Raw genomic sequence first — 24,659 nt, 5'->3', positions numbered from 1 at the left:
TCTGGCCTAGGACTGTTCACCAGAACACTAAATCTGCTTTCTATGCGAGAGCTTGTTTAGCCTCCAGCTTCTCCTACGCCATCTTCCAGGAACTACTCCTCTTTTTTTTTTCTCTCTCCAGTATCTTTTCTTGTTTTGGAACAAGTGTCATGGAGTGTCCAACCAAACAAAAGGAAGTTTATTCCATTAATTTAATAAATAAGGAATACAGCCTGTCTGCATCTTCAGGCATCTTTGAATATAAATCTGATCATTCATATCATTGAATTTTCAAAGTCGTTTTGACAATTTTTTGTTAAACCATTCATTAAAGGGGAAACAAAGGAGGAGGCTACAATGCTTGATAAGAAATGTACTCATTATCTTGCCCATGTAATTGTAACCCCTCTGTACAGTATTTTCGCAATAAAAATAAATAAAAATTTAAAAAAGAGGCTCCAAATAGCAAGAAAAAAACAATGTTTTGCTTTCTAAGAATGTTTTAAAAACTAGTAATTCAATAAAACACATTCTATTCTTCCAAGATCCCATAGTGAAGAATTTTTCTTTTATCATAGTCCTTACCACTGACCCCCTCCCTTCAAACTTGGAGCTTTATTTCAGTTTTCTTGTTCCAGCTTTCATTTTGGTACTAGCATCCGTAATCTCCTTGTAGTATTTGACAATGAAATTCCATTTGTTGTTAGAGAGCTCAATTCATATTGCCAAAGGCAGACGCATGAGCATATCATATAGCATAAACTATTGAATATCATTAACATGATCCTATGCAGCTATTCAACCAATTAATATAAGTATCACATAAATGTGCATATTCATATAAATTTTAAAATGCAAAGTAGTTACATTTCTACGTTATAAAATAATTCAGACCACTAGTAGAAGAGGCTAAGCTAAACCTTTTGCATCATCCCCAATATTTTGTAAAAATTTTTCTCATTAACTTTCAGTGAAGGGCCTTCTTTTCCTAGCAATAAGTTATAATTCATGTCCTTGGATTTTAGTCACCTTGGAGTAACCTGTTTTCTTTCCACCACCAGTTAGTCCCTCATGTTAAATACCTGAGGAATAACTTGTCCCAATGTGCTGCAAGAGGAGTACCTGAGTCGACTGTCTGTGCCCACTCTTTCATTGGTTTGTTTGGAAATGGGGTATCAGAGAGAGGGATGTCAGGGTTCAGGTGGCTGGACCCATGGTGTTAGGAATTATGTGTATAAGAAGAGTAGTAGAGATTAGGATACCAGGTAAAGGGTAACTGTTACTGTAATTGCTGAGTTACAGTGTCAGGAAATTGGTTAGCAGCAACAGTTTTGCACGGGTTGGGATAGCTAATACAGGCATCCAGAACTGTTTAGCAGGGACAAGGAAGAATAAACAAAGTGAAAGAGTAAAAATTGTGAGGGATTGTGGGGCACAATCAAGGTAACAAGGACATGAGTTTGCAAACTGGGTAGGCAGTACTTTGGTAGAAGCAATTGGCATGGTGGCCTGATGTGGTGCCGAGCTCTGGGTTTGCCTGTCCAGTTTTAGCTGTTAAATCTTTAGGGAAACTACTTCTAGCAGCTCATTATCACCTTGTTGTGTTCAGGCACATGCCATCTATAAATGTCTACTCCAAGTAGCTTGCATTGTTTGACACCAGTATAGGATCTTTGCCCTAAGCATCCTGAGAGACCCCACTCCACAATGCTGCAGAACAGGGTCTATATGGTGAGCTGCAATCACCTCATACAACTCATTCTGCTCCTCTCCAATGTCAATTATCATGGTAGCAAGAGATCTGAGATGTGCTCAGCAGTAGTGCTCTGGGAAGCTGCCAATTCTTACCCTGGTATTCTGGAAGCTCCCTAGAGAAGGGCAAGAGCACTTGCTGATGTTCTTCCTACTTCTCTCTGTGGCTCTGGACAGCCAGATTGTTGTACCTCAGATGGGTTACTCTCATGTCCAGGTGGCCTCAAATTTACTCTTTCTTCTTTATCTAGGTGCTCATCACCTTCAGCTGCCTCTCCTTTTCCCTCCAGGTAGCTTACTTCCTTTCCACATCCTTTGAATTCTGCTTAATATCAACCTGTGACTTTCACACCAAACCCTTCCACTTTTTCATCTATCTCTCTAGCTGTGAATCTGGCATAATAGGCTACATGTAACTTCTGTATCTGTTTATCAAGATTTGAGCTGGAATCCAAGCTGGTACTAGCTAACTGAGAACATGGGAAGCATCTTAAATACTCCCCTGCCATTCACTGCTCATTGAGAAAGATGCAAATGTGTTGTGGTCAGTCTCTACTTCTCCATTTCTGGTTCATCAGAATAAAGTGAAGTTACAATGGAGCTACCAGACAGCTGCTATGTCACCAAGTGACCCAACCAAAGATAATTTAGTAAGGGGATACTTATCAAGTATAGTAGGATAAATGTACATATTTGTAGGATATAACTAAGGGCTTTCATGAAACTAGTTATTTTATGCCCAAAATGGCAGACCAATATTAAGCTCTCCCTGAGGTCTTCCTGTTCAGAAAGCCCTGAGGACTCCTACATACAACTCAGACTTAATGATATGGGTTAATAAAAAATAGGTGAGTATGAATTAGTATTATGAAGGTGTTCTAAGGTTTTGTCTTGTCATTACTACGATGAAATCAATGTCCTTTCTCTGACCATCACCATATCTCTTTATTTGGCATAATTGGCAAATTTCTTAGTGTGTCATTTTCTCCTGTTAGTTCAGTGCACAAGGTAAAACATTAAGGATGCCAAACCATGGGTTTCCATTGTCCTAGTAGACGTTTTGCCTTCTAGGACCTTCCTTCCAGGTAACCCTCTGTTTAGCATATTGTACAACGCCCCAATCAAAGAAATCATTTTGAGCCTAGGAGAAAATCTCCATTTATAAAGCAGTACACATAAGAAGCAGAAGATGCCCCACACTCAAATGTTCCAGGAGAACAGAGTGTAAGGGTGTCTACACAGTTTGGAAATATGATTCTGAGGGGTGGGAAGGGATGAGTTTAGATAGCAAACTTGGAAGTAATTATAAGTTTCTGAATGCCTAACCTTACTTTCTCTGCCCCTCAGATCCAATTCCGGAAGTTGTGGAATGTTTATGATCACAAAAGAGTTTTTAATCCCAGGCCCAAACTCTAGGTGTTCCTGTTACATCTTCCCACCTGCCCCTGATATACATGGTCAGAAGAGCAAAGGGGAAGGGAGCCCCATGCTCAGGAATATAAATGGAGCTTAAAAGTAACTGCAGTCTCTGGCTTTCTATTTTGAATGTAAGATAAAAGGCAGTTTGAGTTTCTAAGGAATAAGTTTCTAGGCTCTAAGCTTCCTTCAGAACTTCTTTCCCTCCTTCTATGTTTTGAGAGCAACAGTTAGTACAGTGCTTCTGTCTCTCTTTCCCTACACACAATACTTAAAATAGACAATAGGTGTAAACTGCCATTAAATCAAAAAAAAATGTTAAATAGCACACAGTAAGTTCTTCTCCTGAATTCCTGGACCTAACAAGTTCCCAATTCTGTAGGCAAAGTATTTATGGGTGAGTACCATCAACCTCCACTGATTGGTGAGCTTAGAACACTTTTCCCAAGGCAGGTTCTGTCCAGGATATTAGGATGGCTGCGATCTACTGGATCAATGAACTTACATACCATGCAAGACAGAAAAGTTTAAGAGATTGAGATCCAAAACAAGAAAGTGTACCAAGAAGAGAAAACTTATCATTGCTGGAAAAGTAGGAAGACTAAACTAGGAGAATGTTTCTCTGAATACAGACATGGGTATAATTATAACAAAGTTCTAAGTTGTGGCTCATCAGTAGAAACTATCAAATCAAACCTCACTAAAGCTAAAAAATAAAACATAAAATTAAAAAAAAGTATTTGGATTTCTGTACTAACATCTGTTTTAAGGGGTGTGATTGGTGTGTGTGTATGTGTGTGCATGTGTGTGTGTGTGTGTGGTGTCTGAGATTATGTATAGGACAGCATTGATTCTTAAAAATCATCACATTGACACTATTCTTTATGTTTCCCATTCAAGTGTGTTGGCGTTCTAGCTCTACCACTTGAAACACACAATTCTCGCTTTCTTCTGCTTAACTGTGGATAAACATGTAATGGATATGTCAACCTGGGTTGGTTTCAAACTATGATCTTCAGATCCTACTCTCTGGAGTAGGAAAGGTATAAGATTGAGCCACTATGCTCATTGTTTCCAGTAATTTACTTAAACTTTCTGAATCTCAGCTTTTTCCTGTGTGGAAAGTGAAAAGTATTACTTTGTGGACCTTAGAATCGGTTGGGTGATATGACGGGTGCAGGAAGTATACATGTTTGGGATGTGTGTACAGAGCCTGACACTCTCATAAAACTACTGATATTTATATTGAAATGCATTCCAGGAATTGGAAACAAGAGGGATTTGTCTGTTCTTGTTTATCTATTTATTGGCATTGAGGGAGACAGAGATATTCAAGGGGAACAGGGAAACAAATGAAGCACTTGTACTCTATAGATATTGTGTTCACAATGAACTATACCACTGTAGACAGAGACAGGAGGGATGGGATTGCCAAACAAGAAATGAACTCATTGCCTGATTTACAATATGGTTATTCGTATATACACTACCATAACAATAACAATGTTAAAAATCCGGGTTGGTGATTCTCTCCTCCAATTTTTCTAGGTGCCCTTAAGACTCAGGCCCACCAATGGAGTTTTTGAAGGTCAATTTATATGATATAAAGCCATAAAATCTCTTAAGAAATGTTATAAAAAGTATTTCATTCTTAGTACCAGTTTCCCTATGAGTGGCAATTCTATATGTTGTTGGCAGAGCTAATGTTTTACTTTCTGTTTTTAGTATTTGTCAAGTGTTGAAATCCTTCTTACAGCTTTGCTTCAGAGGTCTGCTGTATCTTGGTACCCTGCCCCTAATTAAAATGGTAATCAACTTTTGAAATTAATATACTTGAGTATGAGTTTCATTTATTTATTCAATTTGTTGGTGATGGTGATCTCTGGGCCTGGTCGCTGTCCTTCAGCTCTTCAGCTCAAGACAAATACTCTACTACTTGAGCATTGTACCGCATCTAGCTTTTTCTGCCTAGGGGGTGCTGTGGAAACAATCCTAGGGTCTCGTGCATTCAAGATAAACTGTCTACCACTGATCCACCTTCTCAGCCCCTAGGACTGGTATTTTTGTGCACGGGTCTATCAAGCAAACATATTGAACGAATGTATTCATTTGCCACTAGACATATTCAAAATTATGAATTATCTGATATTTTAATGAATACAAGTGTTATCATTGTTACTAGGAATTGTTTGTCTCCCCATGCTATAAACATCGAGGAGATATTTTAACTAAAACTACAAAAGTAATTTTAAGATCGTGGTGCTAACAAATCTGTCCAGGTGTTATTACATTTAACAGAGAATTCAAAATGATTGTTCTTCGTGAATACAGAGATCAAAGGTCTTATAATACTTATTTCAAAATGTAAATTAAAGGAAAAATCAGTCAGGAGGTAAAATTTATATTGAATGTTAATTTTTGAAGAAGAAAAGAAGATCCTAGATGGCAGACTGAAGACAAAGCAATATCTGTGCTCAATAATAAATAAGAAGCTTTATTTAAAAAATTGAGCTGGAATGTGCACATCAGGCAAAGGCAAGCAGATCAGAACATACCACCAACAAAGAAACACCATAATGTATATCTTGGAAAAAGGAAACAAGTTCAGACCAGGGCTCAATATCCTTACCCTTGATTTCAATGATACACATACACCCCTCTACAGACACACACACACACACACACACACACACACACACACACAGAAGAATGTATGCATCAGCTTAGCCTACTCACTTCCATTCAACATGAATCAAAGGTCTTCCTGTAATATCTGAAACTTTAAAAGTCTTGTAAATAATTGATAACAGATGCATAAGCAATTATTTTCTGAATAGCACTCTACTATTGAAATGAACATCTCTGAATCTCGAAAGAATTAAACAAGAGAAAATCCGAATTTGGGACTATATTTCTACCAGCTATTCTGCAAAAGCTTAATAAGAAGTTATAAAATCCAAAATTAAATACTAAATTAATACTTGTGTAACTGAAGTGAAAGACACTGATCAGATACCTATGCTGCCTCCAGTTCTCAGCTGGCTGCACACTGTGGCACCTTTGATTCTGCTGGGCCAGGATCACAGTTGTCTTCCCCAGAACAGTGGTAATGCTGGGTTGGCGCTGGGAGCTGTGTTGAGAGGAGGGGAGGGCAAGAGGGAAGCCGAGCTGGGGTTGGGGCTGGGGGTAGTAGGGACAGTACAGGAGGCCCTAGCAGAGGCTAGTGAAGGGAGGAAGGAGGCAGTAGTAAAATGGATCAGGAAGCAGCAGACCCAAAGGTAGCTGGGTTCTGGGGAGTGTCTGTGAGGTGGGGAGTGTGTCCCCTCGAGCCTGGTGAGGAAAGGAAGGAGTCTCAAATCCCATCCAAAAAGGCAATGAGAAATGAGACAACCAGTGGCTGAAGAATTTCAAGAAAAAAGGCAGGGACTTGTAGGTAAACTCTAGAGGGTGGAGAGGGCAGCAGTGCTGGGCTAGTGGTGGTCATGAGTCTCTGGATATCCTTGAAGTGAGTGAGGGCCAGCTCTGCTGTGGGCTAGGCCTCACTATCGCCTTTAAGTATGCACCAGGAATCGATGGCACTGCCTCAGCCTGCCCAATGGAGCTGGCCTGGCATGCGTGCTGCAGACCGGGCAGCTGCTGGGAGGCTATGTGCAGCAGGGCAGAGGAAGAATGGCTGCTGGTTACTGATCCACCCCCTCCCAGGCCCAGAGCCACTGGGAAAGTTCTGGCTCTGGATCAGGACCAGGGACTGCCCTAAAGACAAGTGGCCACTGGGGATCTGCATGGTGGCTGCTACGTGTGGGCTGGGAAATTCCTTAGCATGGCCAAAGAGTCTCCATGGAGAGGCACATTTGTTCCTGTGCCTCTCCCATCTTATGGATTTCTGCTGTCCTCCTGCCTCATGCCATGTCCAACTATAGGAATTAACTTCTCCAGGCCTCTGAGAAGTCATCTTGGAGATGCTCATGGGCTTCCCACCTCTGGTTCACCATGCATGCAGGGCTCACAGGGTGCCATCCTCCAGGCAAAGCATACCCCCATTTCAGCTTGGCCACCCCTGCTTAGGGGACCATGAACTGCATTCTTACACAGAATGCCAGGGGTACACAAGCTGTCCTGCAGTCAAAGGCATCCTTTGACATCTGTTCAGGTGTGGGGCGCCTGTGGAGCCAACCGCACATTCACATTTCATTATTTAAAAGGAAGAGGAAAACGCTTCATTGTCTCAGATACAGTTGTCCTTAGGGTTCTCTGTGTACACTAGTCTTGTGCTGAGATAGGGATCCCCAAAGACCACAAATGAGCAAATTCCCATGCGAGTACACCAGAGTCATTTATTGCAAGCTTAAGTCTAGACTCACAACTGTCACCATTGCAGCAGTTCAGAGATGAGAGCCCCAACCCTTCAGTTAACAGGGTTTTTATAGGGTATAGGGTTGAGGTAAGGGGGTTCCTAGCTTGGCAGTTACATTATTGGTTGACATTTAGTGAGTGAATATTGTAACAATCTTATTGGCTAGCATGTACAGGCTAAGCAGTAAGCAGCAAACTATGTTAACTATGCTATCTTAAGAAATATCTGTAGCTTTAGGTACCTTCCTGTCATCTGCTGAAGGCTATTGCTAGGGTAGTTATGGGCAAAATGTTATTGGTACATTTCACGGTTTTTCCAGGTAAGACTTTCGGTAAAAAGTCTTTACAATGGGTACTTTCAGTAAAGGCCTTCACAATGGATACTTTGGGTAAAGGCCTTCAAAATGGAGTCTAAGTCCAGAATGCCTGTACTTTGGCTAAAACCTCTTACTAAGTTTGTGTGTGTGTGTGTGTGTGTGTGTGTGTGTGTGTGTGTGTGTGTGTGTGTGTGTGTGTGTGTGTGTGTGTGTGTTTGGTGTAAGAGAGTCAGATAGAGCTAAGGTTTGGGATAAAACATTATTCCTTTCAGCATTGAGTTTTGGTATCTAGTGGTTGTTCCCCCTTCCGAATTCTGAGTTCTAAAATTGTCTTTCTATATATTTTTATCCTTTGATCTTCTTGATATTCAAATTCCTAAGGTCTCCTTGTGAATTTGCTCCGTGAAGGTGGTGTCACTCTTCTAACTTTTATGAAGACCTTTGCTCTCTTTAAATGCAGTTTGTGCTGTTAGTGGTTTTATTTAGCCCAGGCTGTGACTGTTAATTCTGAGATTAGTTTAGGCTAATATGAGATACTATCTTTTCAGTATATCTAGTGAAAGAAGTTCAGCATCTTTATTGTAATAATTTCCTGGCTTTAAAAACAAAGAAAAAATCCAGTGGAATACATGTACAATCTGTTGTTTTTAGTTAATTGTGCCACTGTAATGAAAAACAAATCTTTTTACTAAAGTGACTCTTTAGAATGGGAAAAAAATCAGATATATAGAACGTAAAAATTGATCAAATTCCAAAAGAAAAAGAAAGACACTGATCAGGAATGAAGTATAAATATAAGTGTGTAATAAAAAAAGGAAAAAAATGTAACTAGACAACATTTCAAAAAAGGTAAAAATTAAAAATTAAAAAATGTTTTAGAAAAGAAAAAAAAATTTTATAAATGGTACAAAAAAAAATAAAAATGTTCTTTGATTTTTTTGGGAAGGGTGGGAAAAATCCTGTTTTGCCCTTGTGTCACTAACCAGCCTCTTGTTGGACCCTCTGGTCTCCTGGTGGTGTTTGGTTTTCTGGTGGCTTGGTTGGTTTCTTAAGTCAGTTTGTTTGAACAGGCAGAAAAATGCTCTGATTTACCCAGGATTTTGCGATTCCCCTCCCAGGTTAGTTCAATGTGAGGGAGATCTGCTGTGAGTATCACAAAAGAGGGAGATGGCTTTTTCCTCAAGTCTGGAGATGCTGTGATGAGGCTAAGTTCTGGGTAGAGTTGAAGCCTTTCAGCAAACAATAGCTTTTCCCGGGGGCTAGTTTGTAAGAAACTCACAGAACCCAGCCTGGAGCCATTCTCAGGGTTTATGTTTACTGAATTTCAATTGATTGTCAGGGCTGCAAAAGGGAGGGGCAGGCTCTGGCTCTGATTACCCAGTGAAGGAAGCTACTCCTGAGGCTGACACCTGAGCTGAGTAACTTTTCCCTGGGTGGAGCTGAATCTGGTAGGTCTCTTTAGGTTCTTGTGACCTGCTAAATGACTCTAAATTTCTTCCAAGGCTTGAGTTGGAGCTAGCAGTTCGGCTGAGCTTTGTAGGTATCCAAGGTGGAGATCTCTGGAACTCGGGTGTGGGGGGCGGGGTGGCTTTCCCTCCTCTGCTCCCTGAGAAGGAGTGAAGACGGCAGGCTTCTACTCTCGTTGAGTCTTGGTTTGTCTCTGGTCTGTGAACTGCATGATGAAGATGTCCACTCCTTGTGGGTTCTTGCTGGTGTTGAGTAGAATCTGCTCCCACACCATGTCTGGCTCCTTGTCCTGGACTCTCTGTTTTTCAGGTATGGCGACTGTGGCCGACGCCGCTGCAGCAGTGGCTGCTGGCAATATCTCAGAGCTGTCTCCTTGCCTGGATTTTCCCTCTCTGGCTTAACTCTCTGTCCTGTGATGGCACACTTGGTGTGATTCTCTGGCTTAGGACTGTTCACTGGAACTCTAACACTGCTTTCTATGCGAGAGCTTGTTTAGCCTCCATCTTCTCCTCTGCCATCTTCCCGGAACTCCTCTTATGTTATTCTTATAGGACTTCTTGGAGATCCATAAATAAAAATATTCAGAACAGGAAAAGATCAGGAAAGAGGTTATAAAGAATACTATTATATTGGTCTTAATGGCAAAGTGTAAAGAATATGTAACAAAACTGTTGGGAGACGTCCGGGAAGATGGCGGAGCAGAAGCTGGAATCTGAACAAGCTCTCGCATAGAAAGCAGTTTTAGAGTTCCAGTGAACAGTCCTAAGCCAGAGAATCACACCAAGTGTGCCATCACAGGAGAGAGAGTTAGTCAAGAGTGGGGAAGCCAAGGCAAGGAGACACATCTGAGCGTTTGCCAGCAGCCACCGTGGTGGCGGCAGGGTTGTGGCGGCGACCACTGCCGCGGTCATACCTGAGACACAGAGAGTCCGGGACGAAGGAGCCAGAAGCAGCGGACCAGCGAATTCTACTCAACACCAGCAAGAACCGACAAGGAGCGGGCATCTTCATCTTGCAGTTTGCAGACCAGAGACGAACCAGGATCCAAGACTCGGCATGAGTAGAAGCCCAATGTCCTCACTCCTTCTCAGGGAGCAGAGGAGGGAAGGCCACCCCTCTCCCCCCAGCACCGGTGATCTCCATCTTGGATACCGACAAAGCTCGGAGGAGCGACTAGCTCCAGCTCAGGCCTTGGAATAAAATGAGTCATTTAGCAGGTCACAAGAACTTAACGGTGAAGTGACCTCACAGACTCAGTTCCATCCAGGGAAAAGTCACCAAGCGCAGGCGCCAGCCATTGGAGTGGCTCTCCTCACTGGGTAACCAGAGCCAGAGGCTGCCCCTGCCTCTAGCAGCCTCAACATTCAATTGAAAAACAAAAACCCTGAGAATGGCTCCAAGCTGGGCTCTGTGAGTTTTTTCACAAAATAGCCCCAGGGAAATGCTACTGTTTGTTGAAAGCCCTCAACTCTACCCAGAACCTAGCCTCATAACTGCATCCCCCTCTTTTGTGATTCTCAAAGCAGATCACCCTCCCAGTAAACTAACCTGGGAGGGGGATCTCAAAATCTTGGGTAAAGCAGAGCATTTTTCTGCCTGTTTGTACTAACTGACTTAAGAAACCAATCAAGCCACAGGTCCTCAAGCTGACAAGAGACTCCAACAAGAGGCTGGTTACAGACAAAAGGGAGATACAGGATTCTTCCCACCCCTCCCAAAAAAATCAAAGAACTTTTTTTTTCTTCTTCTTCTTTTCTTTTTCTTCTTCTTCTTCTTTTTTTTTTTTTGGTACCTTGTATATATAAAATTTTTTTTTCTTTTCTAAAACTTTTATTAATCTTTAATTTTTGCCTCTTTTGAAAAAGTAATTGTTTTCCAGTAATTTTTTTCTCCTCTTATAATTTTTACTTTAGGAATACGTGAATGTGCGTTTTCCTTTCTTTTCTTGTCTTCTTACTATTTCTTTCTTTCTTAATTATCTTTTTGTTTTTTGTCTAGCTCTACTGAACTTCTGATCTTTTCTTCTCCCTTTCCTATCCTTTCCATCTTTTCCTCTCTTTTGTTCTTCTTTATGTGACTTAACTCTTTTCCTGCACATCCTCAGATAAACCCGTACTTAACTAGTAGACCCTATCCCCCATTGTGTGCACACTTAATCCACAAATTTATTACTCAATTCAAAACCTCTGAGACTTAAATTCCTTAATAGCAGTACTACCTCTTTATACCTATATAATATTTTAAGCATTTTTTTAAGTTTTTCACATCTCCTCTATGTCCCTCCCCTTCTCTCAATATATTCACATTCCTCTCTACATAGATGGCCTTTTAATCTCTATAATAACATTAATTTTTAGGTTTCTATTTTTTTTCTGGTCTCTTTTCATTCCCCTTTCCCTTTCTTCTTTTCCTCTCTCTCTCTACTTGCATCCTACCCAACCTATTTCCTGCATTGTGATTAGGACATAGTTAACTCTCCCTGTGCCTCCCCACACCAATCTATTCCTATTTTTTACCCACATCTTTCCCTAACCCTAATAATTTCTGGATTTCCAAATTAACATATAGTTGTTTGATGTTGAATAGATGTATCCGTTGAAGTAGATTGTATCTGTAGACTATTGACTGTACAAATGCAAACTTTGGTTGATGGTTGCCTTAAGATAGTGTTCTAGCACAAAACTGGTGTTATCTTCATCTTAAATGGGCAGAGTAAGCCGGAAAAACACAAGAAAAATGGCAAATTCAGGTATCTCAATTCCCAATCTTGATAATCAGGGGTCAGAACAGAAAATGAATAATCCAGAGGAGAGTTCCCAAATAGCTCTACAAACACTGCTGGCAAACATGATAAATGAGAAGTTTGACAACTTACAAAGGACTCTGTATGAGCATGATAGGGAGAGAGAGGAGGCATCCCAGAAGTTTATACAGGAATATCATAAGCGTGAGGAAGCTACTCAAAAACTGATACAGGATTTTCGTGAACAACTTGAGAATACTCAAAGAGAAAGGGAGGAATGGCGTGAGCAGGCTGAGAACACTCAAAGAGAACTGCAGGAATCCCACGAACAGGAGGAAAGTGAACTGCAGGAATCCCACAAACGGGAGGAAGCTAATCAAAGAGTAATACAGGAATTGAGAGAGCAGGTAGAGAACACACAAAGATCACTAAAGGCATTCATGGAATCCAAGAGCTGAAGGAAGTCAGGGAGACCACAAAGCGAATGCTGAATGGAACCCAACAGAAGGAATGCGAGTCCAAAGAAACCATAACCAATCAACTAAGTGATTTGAGAACAAACACTGAACATCAAATTAAGGAAGTAAAGAAATTCATACAAGACCTAAAACAGAGCTTCAACAAAGAACTTGAAGCCATCAAAGCTGACCAATTAGAAGGAAAAGAGATAAAAAACAAAGTAGAGAGTCTTGACAGCAGGTTAGACCATGCAGAAGATCGAATCTCAGGGATTGAAGACAGCCTAGATATTATAGAGAAAGAACATACAACCATCCAAGACAAGTCCAAGAAATATGATAGATCTATCCAACACCTGGAAGACACCATCAGAAGGCCTAATCTAAGGAGAATGGGTGTAGAGGAGCACCTAGAAACAGAAGTTAATGGTCTAGGAAATTTGTTTAACAGGATCCTAGCAGAGAACTTCCCAAACATGCAAAAAGATAAGCCTATTCAGATACAAGAAGCCTTTGGAACCCCAAATAGACCAGACCAGAATAGGACAACCCACCGTCACATTATAATCCACACAGGATCAACTCAGACGAAGGAAAAGATCCTTAAAGCTGTCAAGGAGAAAAGATTAATCACCTATAAAGGGAAACCAATTAGAATCACCTCAGATTTCTCAGCAGAGACAATCAAAGCAAGAAGAGCCTGGAATGATTTATGCCATGACCTAAAAACAAACAACTATCAACCATGAATACTGTACCCAGCTAAACTCTCCTTCATAACTGAAGGCTAAATAAAAACCTTCCATAGCAAAGAAAAATTGAAACAATACATATCCACCAAACCAAACCTACAAAAGATTCTTAAAGGTGTCCTACACATAGAAAACAAACAAGATTCATGCATGTGTTTCTAACGCATTTATAAGATTATCCTTTGTTGCTATGTATGTCCCTCCCCCACAGTATAACCCCTGCTTTCACTATATTTGATGTCAGTATAAATTGTGGAGGAGATGGGGAAAAACCAGATGTTTAAGGATACAGGTGGACCTGTTGCAACAATGAGAAGTACAAGTTGACATGTCCAAAACGAGCTTTACAACGTCGGTGGGGGGGGGGGGGGGAAAGGGGGAAAGGAGAAGGATTGGGATTAGGGGGAGGCGGGAGGCTGGGAAGGGATGCGAAGGGTAAACCAAAGGAGGAGGCTGCAATGCTTGGTAAGAAATGTACGCATTATCCTGCCCTTGTAATTGTAACCCCTCTGTACAGTATGTTCACAAATAAAATAAAATAAAATTAAAAAAAAAAAAGAAAACCAACAAGACCGCAATAAAGGCCAAGAAACTGCACCCAAACTGAGAATCCAAGAACCATAGGAAGAACCTCGTTTTCGCAGCCCCCAAGAAGGTGGATAACATGGCAGGAACTCCCAATATCTCTCAGTCCTATCTCTTAACTTTAACGGACTGAACTCTCCAATTAAGCGACATAGCCTCTCTAGTTGGATTAAAAAACAAGACCCTTCTATCTGCTGCCTGCAGGAGTCACATCTTGCCCGTAAAAACAAACACATTTCCAATGTTAACGGCTGGAACAAAATCTACCAAGCAAACGGCCCCCATAAACAGGCGGGAGTTGCAATCCTAATATCAGATAAAATAGACTTCAAATGAAAATTCCTGAGCTGACATAAAGAAGGTCGCTACATACTAATTAAAGGATCTCTCCTTCAGGAGCATATTACAATTCTAAATATCTATTCGCCAAACAATGGAGCACCCAAATTTATCAAAGAAACACTACTTTCCCTCAAATTCCATATGGATCCAAAGACATTAATTGTTGGGGATTTTAACACACCACTCTCCCCACTAGATAGATCAACTCGGCAAAAACTCAACAGAGAAACCGCAGATCTAAACAGCTGCATAGAACAACTAGACTTAACAGACATCTACCGAACATTTCACCCCGCAGCATCACAATACATGTTTTTCTCAGCAGCACATGGAACCTTTTCTAAAATAGACCACATTTTAGGCCAGAAAGCAAACTTGTCTAAATTCAGAAACATTGAATTTATACCTTGCATTCTCTCTGACGACAAGGGAATAAAATTAGAACTCAACACCAAAAGCCACCAAAGAAAGTCCGGTATCACATGGCAGGTGAACTGAACAACACACTGCTGAATCATGAGTGGGTCATGGAAGAGATTAGAAAGGAAATTCAAATGTTCATACTATTCAACAAAAATGAGCACACAAATTACCAGCTCCTCTGGGACAGAGCAAAGGCAGTACTCAGAGGCAAGTTTATAGCTCTGAGCTCCTACATCCACAAATTGGAGAGATCTGAAACTAACAATTTAATGACACATATAAACCTCCTTGAAAAAGAGCAGCAAGATAAACCCCAATCCAGTAGACGGAAAGAAATAATCAAAATTAAATCAGAATTAAATAAATTAGAATCCAAAAAAACTATAGAAAGAATCAACAAAACAAAGAGTTGGTTCTTCAAAAACTTAACAAAATTGACAGAACCTTAGCAAATCTTATCAGAAAAAGAAGAGAACACACCCAAATTAATAAACTCAGAGATGAGAATGGAAATATCACCACGGAAACAACCAAGATTCAGAACATTATAAGGGGATACTTCTCAAAACTTTATGCTAATAAGTTTGAGAACTTGACAGAAATGGACCTCTTCCTAGCAAATATTGACATGCCAAAACTAAACCAAGATGAGTTAAACTATCTTAACAGGCCCATATCAAGCATTGAAATAGAAACAGCAATAAGAGACCTCCCAGCTAAGAAAAGTCCAGGACCAGATGGTTTTACAGCGGAATTTTACAAGGCCTTCAAAGCAGAGTTCACACCAATTCTCCTCCAACTCTTCAATGAAATTGGAAGAGAAAGCTCACTACCGAACACATTCTATGAAGCCATCATAACCCTCATCACAAAACCAGGCAGGGACTCATCAAAGAAAGAGAATTATAGACCCATTTCTTTGATGAACATTGATGCAAAACTTCTCAACAAAATTTTGGCCAATCGACATAAACAATTCATCAAAAAAATCATACACCACGATCAGACAGGATTCATTTCTGGGATGCAAACCTGGTTCCATATACGCAAATCAATTAATATTATTCATCACATCAACAGGAGCAAGGATAAGAACCACATGGTTTTCTCAATAGACGCAGAAAAAGCATTCGACAAGATCCAACATCCCTTTATGATGAAGGTTTTGGAAAAATTAGGAACCCATGGAACATTCCTCAATACCATAAAGGGTGTATATGACAAACCTACAGCCAGCATTATACTCAATGGTGAAAAACTAAAGCCATTTCCTCTTAACTCAGGAACAATTCAAGGATGCCCACTCTCTCCACTTCTCTTCAATCTAGTATTAGAATGCCTAGCTACAGCAATAAGACAAGATGCAGACATAAAGGGGATCCAAATAGGGAAAGAAGAAATAAAACTCTCCCTCTTTGCAGATGACATGATCTTGTATTTAAAGAATCCCATAGACTCCACTCCCAAATTACTCAAGCTGATTCAAAACTTTGGCAAAGTAGCAGGTTATAAAATTAACCCCCCAAAATCAATGGCTTTTCTGTATGCCAACAATGAGAAACGTGTGGCTGAAATTAGGAAAGCAACTCCATTTGTAGTAGCCCTACAAAAAATAAAATACCTAGGAATTAACTTAACTAAAGTAGTGAAGGACCTCTATGATGAAAACTTTAAAATCTTGAAAAAGGAAATCAACACAGAACTTAAAAAATGGCAAAACCTCCCATGCTCCTGGATTGGAAAGATTAACATCGGGAAAATGGCAATACTTCCCAAGGCTATCTACAAATTCAACGCAATACCTATCCAAATTCCACCCTCATTCTTCAAGGAAATAGAAGAGGCAATCCAAAAATTCATATGGAACAATAAAAGACCACGAATAGCAAAAACACTCCTCAACAGAAAGAACACTGCTGGAGGAATATCAATACCAAATTTCAAACTCTACTATAAAGCCATAGTAATCAAAACAGCTTGGTATTGGCATAAGAACAGACATCAGGACAAATGGAATACAATTGAAATCCCAGAAATGAACCTACAGACCTATAGCCATCTAATCTTCGATAAGGGAGCTAAAACAATAGGATGGAAGAAAGACAGCCTCTTCAGTCAATGGTGCTGGCAAAATTGGTTAACTACATGTAGAAAACTAAAGCTAGATCCTTATATATCACCCTGCACCAGAATCAACTCCAAATTGATCAAAGACCTTGAGCTCAAAGCAGACACTCTGAAAACATTACAGGATGGAATAGGAGAAACCCTATGTCTCCTTGGCTCAGGCCAAAATTTTCTGAATAGAGACCCGGAAACCCAACAAATCAAAGAAAGGTTGGACAAATGGGATTGCATGAAGTTGCAGAGCTTCTGCAGGGCAAATGACATAGCTAGCAAGATCAATAGAAAGCCCACGGATTGGGAGAAGATCTTTACTAGCCATACAACAGAAAACGGTCTCATATCAAAAATATACTTGGAACTCAAAAAATTAAACCCCCCAACAACAAATCCTCAAAGAAACAACTGCCCAATAAATAAGTGGGCAAAAGACTTAAAGAGAAACTTCTCTGAAGAAGAAAGAACGATGGCCAATAGATACATGAAAAATGTTCAACCTCCCTAACCATAAAAGAAATGCAAATCAAAACAACATTGAGATACCACCTCACTCCAGTTAGAACGGCAAAAATCAAGAACTATAACAACAACAGATGCTGGAGGGGATGAGGACAGAAAGGAACCTTACTTCATTGTTGGTGGGAATGTAAACTTGTTCAACCACTTTGGAAAGCAGTATGGAGGTTCCTCAAATGACTTCACATAGAACTCCCCTATGAACCAGCAATCCCACTTTTGGGCATTTACCCTAATGTTTACAAACAAGATCACACTAAAGCTACCAGCACAGCTATTTTTATTGCAGCATTATTTACCATAGCTAAGATATGGAACCAACCCAGATGCCCCTCAGTAGATGAATGGATCAAGAAAATGTGGTCTATATACACAATGGAATTCTATGCCTCCATCAGAAAGAATGACATTTCCCCATTTGTTAGGAAATGGAAAGACTTGGAAAAAATTATATTAAGTGAAGTAAGCCAGGCCCAAAGAAACATAGGTCCCATGGTTTCCCTTATTTGCAATATCTAATATATGTATGAGTCAAGCGGAAAAGTTCAGATAATGTGATGTTAGGAAAACGAACCCTTGAATACGTATTTTAATGTTTTTTTTTTCTTTCATGGGTGTGTTTCTAACGCATTTATAAGATTATTTCTTTGTTGCTTTGTATGTCCCTCCCCCACAGTGTAACCCCCGCTTTCACTATATTTGATGTCAGTATAACTTGTGGAGGAGATGGGGACAAACAAGTCGTTTAAGGATTCAGGTGGACCTGTTGCAACAATGAAATGTACAAAATGTCATGTCAAAAACGAGCTTTACAATGTCGGTGTGCGGGGGCAAAGGGTTGGGTCGGGGGGGAGGGCGGAGGCTGGGAAGGGAGGTGAAGGGTAAACAAAGGAGGAGCATGCAATGCTTGGTAAGAAATGTATGCATTATCCTGCCCATGTAATTGTAACTCCTCTGTACAGTATGTTCTCAAATAATATAAAATAAAATTAAAAAAAAAAACTGTTGGGAGACTCATTTGCTCTATTTGCTATTCTCTCCTGCTTCTTTGTAGATAGCTTCTCACTATGAAGAGACAATTGGTCTGGACCTTTCTAGCCTTATCTCAGTGACAGAAGTGATGGGATTTGGGACATGTGATCCCATTGCTGGCTTTTAGGAAGTTCACAATATAGCAATACCAATACACATAAAGCAACTTTTGTGAGTGATGTGTATTCACTTCCTCAATTGCCAAAATTAAATTCATATGTCAAAACATCAAATTACTTACATTATTATATATTCAATTCAACTGACATCACTAGCACCTCCATAAATCAAATGCAAACTAAAAGATCTACTTCAAAAACCAACATCTAAGGCAGTGTTGGAAATACTAGAAGATAGACAATAAATCTAAAGGAGTGAGATCTTTAACACTGACAATGAGCAGTAATAGCTGAATTTTTAACCAGGCTTGAAAAGTTCAGTTGTCCACTGTCTATGTGATTAGAGTTGCAGAGTTGACCTTGGTATCAATATTGGATTTAAAATTCAAAGGCAGCTAAGGTTGCTGCAGTATTGTAGCTCGATATAGTGTGACCCTGCCTGATAATGGTAAGGCACAGAGCAGAATCTAAGTCAGTAAAATGTATAGGAAGGATTCTTCACTGATAATAATTGCAGGAGTTAATCATCACTTTTTCGTTGAAAATGTATAACCCATCATTCTACATTAAGCTATAGCCTATTTCTGATCTGAAGAACATATAACACATCAATGTGCCACAAGTGCTGAGCAGTGTTAGTGTATATTATTCTAATATATGAAAAAATCCTTGCAAGTATAGAATGGCCTGACGCTGACATTTCATTCTTTGTTGTTGAGTTTCATGGAGAAATGTTCATAATTAGGCAATTCACACTCATCTAAATCTGAATCAGGCAACTGAGATAAGGCATTAGGGTTATCAATGCAGTGACATGATCTGTGACCCGTGAAATAAATCACATTATTTCACAATGTTTATGTGTTTCTAAAAATGTATGCAATATCAAATACCATACAAAAGGGACAATTATCCATCTCATATTATCAGAAGTAAAGATACTCCTGAATTGTACATTCTTGCTAGAGGATCACTGGGTGACTGCTGATGTTTGGTATCTTTCCAGGTGCTCTTATACATATGTCAATGTTCTTTGAGGAAGTGTTTTCTCATGGTTTGTTTTGAGGTGTTCAGATTATCAGTACTGTCACTTACCACAACCATGGGACAGCAAAGATGATAGGATACCTGGCCAAAGAACTGAGAATTCACAGGAAGTGATAGGAAAGATGACATCAGAGGATCCAAAGCCTCATTGCCAGCTTCTGGATCCCCATATCCTCCTAAACATGTTTTATATTCATTCTACTACAAGGGGGGGTGGGGTTAGTGGCTACAGGTAGGTTGACAAACTAAGACATCAATCTAGCTTGTGGTTACAACTATTAACATGAGGTATTGTTTGGATACATGGTGATAATTGAATGCCTTTATTTTTAGGGAGCAAAGGAGCAATAGTCATTACAACCATAGCACAGACATCCATCTTGTCTCCAAAGTCTCAATCTTTTAGTGTCCAACAGCTATAACTTAAATACTCTTGAGGTAATGACTCATACCCCTGTCTTCCCTTGACCGACCTTTCCAGAGCACAGCTCTCAGACTTTTGATTGCTGTTTGAGATGGCTTCCCAATCTATCCTTTTCCAAGTCTAACAGCTTGACTCTAGAACCCCTCACAAGTACTGTGACAGATGTATTATTTTGAAAACTATATATTTTCTAGGATAGGTTCAATTATAAATTTATTTCAAAAATACTATACAGAGGGGTTACACTTACATGAGTAAGGTACATTCCTTATTGAATATTGTTACCCACACCGTGTTGTTCTTCTATCCCTTCCCACCCCGTACACCTCCTCCCCACGCCAAAGTTGTAAATTTCATTTCTGATATAGTGTCTTGTGAATATCATTGTTGCAATGCGTCACTCTTTGTACTTCTTTCATCACTATATTTTTCCCTTTACTTATACAAATCAGATAAATCTATATACAAGGTGGAAGGTACCAGAATCAAGACAGAGATTGCAAGGGATAAACAATGACAAAAGACAAATCAAATAAAATACGATCTAGACACTCTACCGACATCAAGGTTGACATCTGAAAAAAAAAAAAAAAACTTTTTTCCATGTCTTGGAGTTCATTTCAATTAACATAATTTTGTAAGGTCAAATGTAAATAGCTCTGGAACCAGCAATCCCACTCTTGGGCATTTGTCAAAATGATCTCAAGTTAAGCACACTAAATCTACAACTTTGTTTCTGGCAGCATTATTGGAACCAATCAAGATGCCCCTCAATAGATGAATGGATCAAGACAATGTGGTATATATACACAATGGAATTTTATGCTTCTATCAGAAAGAATCACAAAGCCCCTTTCATAAGAAAATGGAAAGACATGGAAAACAATCATATTACGTGAAGGAAGCCAGACTCAAAGAAACATAGGTTCCATGGTTTCCCTCATTTTTATTAATATATGCTTATTATAGTCCTTAAACTCTTAATATTCCCTTTTATCTCTCCCTCTTCTTCTCTCATTCCATTTCTGTGTGTGTGTGTGTGTGCGCGCACGCGCACGCACACGCACATGCGTGCACACACACACAGTAATGAAACTTGACTCAGAGCCTCAAACTCTTGCTTGGTTTTTTCACTCATGAATGACTCAGTCTGTACTATTTGAACCAAGGTTTCACTCTGTCTTTGAATAATTGAACATAAATGTCTCATGGATTGCTACCCCAGCCATCTGTGAGCCATGATCTTCCAATCTCAGGCTCGTGACTATATAGGAATAGGGATGAGGCACAAGTATCTAGCTGCCAAGTGTTTTTTATTTTGTTTTGTTTTTGTTTTTTGTTGGTATTGTGCATCCAAAATCTGTAAGGAAAACAAATCATTTATAATCAGGACTATTCACATAAAATGTGTATTGTATAAAGATTACCTTAGTAATGTTATCATTTTACATCCACATTATGTGATTTGATTTTTTTGAATTCTATTGTTGCAAACAGTTAAATCATGTATATATAATTTGAATCTTCTTGTCTTGGTTTTATACTTTGTTAGGTGTTTCAAAACAGAATTTATCAAGGTTTAACTCTGCACTACTGAAGGAAGACATTTATGATTATTCAATGTCTTGTAAATCATAAGTTCTCCACTTCTCATGGCACCATATGAGCACAGGTAGTTTCCTATAATACCTCCACGTAGTTTAGCTCTTTAGCCCTCAATGCCATGCACTCTTCTGCCAAATATGCAAGGGAATCTTTTGCAATTCTCCTTGCATTTTCACTGTTCTTTCCTCTACTCTCCATGCTAAGTCCTATGGTGATCTTGTTGATATTCTCCCCTGTTACATCTATCAATGCATCTTGGGAACTACTGGTATGCATTACTGTACTTCTGTCCATTCTCCTTGTGCTTTGTCTTGTACACTTCTCACAGCGGAGGGCCAGAGATTGGGGATATTTTCTTCACGCCTTAGATCAGACATCTATCTTTACATTCTAGCAATACATTCATTGAATTCCAATGTCCTGAAAATGATTACTGCATTTTCATGACTTTGTTATTTGGCATTAGGAAAGAACATAGGTCAGTAACTCTAACTTATGTAAAAGAAGATTGCAATCATGCCTCATTAGATGTTGTTCATTGGATAATGTTTACTTCAAGGTCTGCCTACCTGCTTCCTTTTCACTGTTTATTTTTCAATGTAGCCTTTTCTTCTGGAAAGTATTTATGGCCATAGTGAAGATCAATTCCTGCTGTAATTAGTCATTAATTTTATTCCAACATCATTTCATAGATCCTTCTGAGTTTCTTCAGGGTCTGTATAGTAGTGCTTCATATTCTTAGATATGTTTTAACATCGATGCATCCAATGATAAAGACACATTGCTTAAGTCACCATTTTGATGATGGAAAAGAAACCATGCTGCACCCTCACTATATGGCAATTTTCTGGTTTTAAATTCTTTTAGATTTGAATTGATACTGGAAAACGAAATTCTGCGTACAGTTTTATATTTTCCTAATTATTTTTAGTACATGTTCCAATATTGTATAAAGTTGAAACATTACTATTTACTTAGTTTTAGGATTTCTAAAATGGTCAGAGTAAAAGTTCTGTTCATTCACAATTTTAAGACAATATTGTCCATTATGACCAAGTGAGACATTTTAAACTTTTATTTGTGGTCCTTAATGTTGGTGCTGGGGAATGAATTCTAGTCCTTCATGTGTCTTAGTCTCCTGTGTGCCTCTGAACCTGGTGCGTCCTGTAGTTTTATTTTCAATCAACTAGAATAAAGAAAAATTTCACTAGGAAGGATTATTACTTGTTTACTTTCTCCAGCATCTCTTGCATACATAAAAGTAATATAAGTCTACACTGACAGAAAATGGTGTTCTTATATGGTATTTATTAGTGGTAACTGTTCCTTTTTTGTAGCCTCACTCTGCACTGTCTTGCCCCTTTCCTATCCCCCCATCCCATAAAACTTGACTGGATCCACTGGAAACCCACTTCCAGGCAGCTTCCTCCTTAAATAGCCCAATCTAAACTAACCTACCCCTGGTAGACCTGCTATAAACTTCCAAAGGTTTAACTGCAACAAGACGCTTTACTGAAACGCCTTCTCTGCTATAGTAAAATCCCTCTTCCACTCCACCCCTTCCTGGAATCCCTGTTCTGCACCACCAGATACCAGGCCACATCTATATCTCTTTCATGTCCCAACATACTACACCAAGAATCCGGCCTACATCGGGCTCCTCGCTCGAAGCTCCATCTCATCCACCAGATACCCTGCTCCTAACTACTCTAGTCCCTCTCAGTCCCATTGCTCCCAAATTCTATTACCTCCAAGATCCTCCCTTCCCTTTCTTCCCCACCCCTAACCAGCCTTCTCCCTGGAGCTCCTCCTGATTTTATCAGAATCTCTGCCCATAACTAGCCTACTTCTAAGTGGCCTAAATTCTAAAACACAGACCTGAACCTACCTCTTCCCACAAAGCCCAACGTGCTATATCAAAAACCCTTCACCTCCCTATAACTTCCTTTGAAGCCCCACCTTGCTTGGCCAGAAGCTTCTCACACAGCCCATCTCCTGCCTGGAGAGCCATCCCTGTTCCTCCACAAGACTCTTCACCTCCCACATCTACCTTCTCAATGCCCTGCCTTGCTCCCCAGATAAACCCAACCCCTATTGGCTCTTCCCTAAGATCTACACGCTACTCCACCTGATACCCTGCCCATAATTATCCTACACCATTGTAGCCTTTCCACTCCTTCTCAAAGCTCCTCCTTCAACTAGCCCCATGGCTCCAAGCCCTGCCCTGTTCCAGAAAAACTCCACCAGAAAATCCACACTACTCCATCTTTCAACACCCACATTGCTCCACTGGAAAACACTGCACCAGTTGCCCTCCCTCTGGAAGTCTCACCAGGCTCAACTGTAAATCCCTCCCTCCATAGTCCCTTTTGCAGGTTGCTTTGCCCTACTGGAAACCCTGTCCAAAGTCCATGTCCTGACTTGCAACACTGAGATCCCCACCCAAACTTCTCTTTTCGAGTTGTGACTGGCTACACCAGAAACCCCATCCTAACTCTTCTAGAGCACTGGATACTATCACTGCTCTCACAAAGCTCTGGTCCTGAAAAACTCCTACATACATTGTGACTACATCTTGCTCTGTAGGAAACTCCACCTCCACCCTAACACACTTCCCAAAGGCCTGCCATTCTCCATCCAGAAACCCTGCCCCTTACTAGCCCATGTCTTTCTAGTACCACCCTGCCCTCTCAAATCTAGAACCTGAAAGGCCTCTCCCTCATAGCTGCACATTCCTGCACCAGAATCCCCACCTTCTGTCTGCCTCTTGCCTCCATTCCCTGCCCTGCCTTATGGGAAACCTCACCCTACATATCCCACAAGGGCTCACAGTGCTCTACCAGCATCGCTCCTCTAAGTAAGCTCCTCCTTTGTAGCCTTGTTCTTCCTTCCAAAAGTTCTGCCCCAAACAGACTCCTCCCCAGTGAACCCGCCTTCTTCAACTGAAAACCTGTCTCCCTGCCAGCCTCCATCTTAAATCTTGCCTACTCCACAAGAGACCATGTCCCTAACAAGTTTAGCCATTCCTGTCCCTTCCCTGCTGTCTCAAAGCCCTACACAGACTGGCTTTCACCCTCAAAGCCCCGCTCTGCTCCACCACAGAGGTTGGCCAATACCAACTCCTCCTTTGAACGAGACAGGACTACACCAGAAACCCCAGACCATCTCATCCATGAAGGTCCCATCTAGTAACTTTTATTACAAA

The sequence above is a fragment of the Dipodomys spectabilis genome, unplaced genomic scaffold, assembly GCF_019054845.1.
Source record: "Dipodomys spectabilis isolate Male_0828 unplaced genomic scaffold, ASM1905484v1 ptg000384l, whole genome shotgun sequence".
NCBI lineage: Eukaryota > Metazoa > Chordata > Mammalia > Rodentia > Heteromyidae > Dipodomys > Dipodomys spectabilis.
This window is presented reverse-complemented; position numbering follows the sequence as displayed.